This window comes from Asparagus officinalis, chromosome 4, assembly GCF_001876935.1.
Source record: "Asparagus officinalis chromosome 4, Aspof.V1, whole genome shotgun sequence".
Lineage (NCBI taxonomy): Eukaryota > Viridiplantae > Streptophyta > Magnoliopsida > Asparagales > Asparagaceae > Asparagus > Asparagus officinalis.
The window spans coordinates 25,918,832-25,921,925 of NC_033797.1; positions in this window are offsets into that span (position 1 = coordinate 25,918,832).

A 3,094-nucleotide genomic window follows, 5' to 3' on the forward strand; every position below is an offset into this window, starting at 1 on the left:
AATTCTTAAGGAAGGACATTATTATCTTTTCATGTATTTTTTAACATTGTTAGCTAAATTTAAATAGTTACCAACTTAGGATATTTTTTTGCTATGTTTTGTAACTTAGGGTATATAACTACTACAAGAGTAAAACAATAGGGTATATAAGTGCTATTTAGCCATGTTTAAATTACAAAAAAAAACATTCTAAAATTTAGAGATTTCAAAACTTAAAAATAACATAGATGGATTCTAGGGATTAGCATTGGGCACATAGAAATTTAAAATTAGTAAAAAAATAACCTCAAAGGTACAAAAATTACAAAAACTCTCTCAAAAGTAAAAAATTATTAAAAAATTCTAAAATTTTAGAACTTGTAATTGGTACATATAAAATTTTAAAATTATCAGTAGATTGCTACAAATTTAAATTTTTAAAAAACAACCCAAAATTTAAGTAATTATAAAAATACATTCAAACTTTTAGAGTTACGAGAAATATTCTAACATTTAAAAACTTATCATCAATACATGAAACATGAAAATTATAAGCGCCTAACTTAAAATTTAAATTTTTTATAAAATACTATCAAAGTTTAAAAATTGTAAAACACACCCTTAAAAGTTTAAATCACAAAGGGCTGAAATTTGGCAAAGAAAAGAGGAAATGTTTGATATTATTACATTAAGATATAATAGGTTAGCATTAATTAATTATAATGTATAAACATTTATCTCTAATGTTGATAATATTTATTTATAAAGTAAAAAATACAAGGAGTTGTGTATGGAGAAACTATCAGAAAGTTCAGAGGTATCCTTTAAAAGAACTAAGTTATTTTCATTTCAAATGGAGAAGTAAAGGAAATAAACTCAAAATTCAGAATAATTCATGAATCACCTGAATTGACATTGATAAAAAGCATATCGAGCAAAGAAGCACTAACCGAGTTCTTCTTGAAGAACATATTGAACAATTATGTCCTAATTAAAAAACATTATTCATGAAAAGTATAAGAAAAATTAGTAAGTACTTATAAATTTTCATACTTTATTCTATAAATACTGAAGGAATCATAAACTTAATATAAAATTTTATATAAATAATCTTGCAATAGGAAATAAAGTAAAGCTATTGATCAACTACATTGTGAGATATAATAAACATGATAAGATGGGAAAATTCACTATAATGGACAAAAAATATACACATGATACTTAGTTATCATAGTGTAAGTAAAAAAAATTTAAAATTGATATTTTTCTTTTCTCTATATAGTGGCACGACTCTGCAAGTATCTTTATCTGGGGATATGACTACCAACGAAAGATTAATTTTTAAGAACACGATCAAAGATAAGTATGTAATAGTACTGTCAAATTTTAAGATATTTAAATATGAAGGTTACATATTTTACAACTAAAGTTCTTATTAAAGGCCACTAAATATAAAATTCATCTTATATCTGTCTCAAATTTGTATGAAAGATATGCATGTCATCGTAAATTGTGTTAATAATATATCAACTTATGAAAAAAAAAGAGATAGATAAGCAAACCAAGCTGACATTCATATAACACGATAAAGAAAAAACATTACACTTTAAAGCTAATATGCAGGGCTCATTCAGAACAAACTGCTAAAACAAAAGCATCTCCATCAAGGCTCTTTATAAATACAACACAAATTTAAATTATTTAATATTTTTAAAAATAGCTTAATTTTTTGAGTAAAATCAGATATCTTTAGAAGTGATTTTCATGGATTCTTTTAATTTTTTATATGGTTATGTGGATACTTTTATCATATAAAAGTGTAATAGAGTTAGCCTTAATCTTTATTTTATGATTTTTTTCTAAAATCTATCAGTGATTAGCAACAAAAATTATATTCTCTTTAATTAGTTTCATTCTAGCCCACTTTTAATTAATCATCTTGTCTTATTGGCTTTAATTATTCATCCTTCTTTTATAACATTATCTTTTCAAGTGTTTTTCACTTTTACAACATTATACCTTCTTAAGTCAAGCTTGGTTTCATGCCGATCTAAATAACGTGAAAATTCAGATTAGCTTTAGATTATAGTTATTTCTTGTCAATTCAATTATTACATAAAAATTTTAAATTTGGTGTAGCACATTCAAACAAACATTAAAAAAAATAATCACAATAGTAAAGTTTAAAAACATAAGTGAGAAAAACAATCAAAGTGGAACCGAAAAACAAATTTTAGTAAAGAAATAAGTCAAAAATACTTAATCATAATATTTAATTACATGCATTGCACGTGCATAAATCCTAGCAATAATAATAATGAGAGATGGAGTCAAATAATTGACAAAGCATATGAACATAAAAAATTGACACGGCTTTTTATAAATCTTGAAACTAGATTAATTTCGATTATGAGTTAATTTTGATTGATCAGAAGATAGATAAAATTAATTTACTTTTGAAGTAATATTAGGTTCTATAAATTTAATGTCACAAATCTTTTTAACAACAGTTAACGATGGTATTTTTCATATATAATAAATAAACTGTCGATGTAATTACAGGTTTCAAACTTTTAGATATATATCTTCAATATATATCAATATTCCAGTCTCGAATTTATGGATTCACCACAGTATCAGAAAAAACAGTTTGTGACATAGTGAACCATGGTGCAATAAAACGATCTCATACTTTGGAATTAAATTGTACCCCATATGAAAATACGTTGATAAAATACGTATTTTGTCAAATTCTCCTTGGGGGTTCCTAGTAGGGTTGCCAAACGGTTCGGTTTTATCCGAGTCGATCCACATCAGTATCCGAACGGATGCAAATATGGTAAGCCATTTTTAAAACCCGTCGGATACGGTTTCGGACATGGATCTGGTTTCTTTTTTTGGATACGGATTCGAATACGGATTCGAATACGGATATAAGTGTAAGATTCGGTTGCGGATACGAATATCCGTAATTTAATAAACATAAAAATTTGGGTCCATTTAGGTATCCAAAACCAACCCAAAACCCAAACTCAACTAAAAAACCCTGGCCGCCTCCACTCCACTCAATTTCTACAACCCGAGTCCTGACTCCCGACCCGCCGCCCGCCTCGTC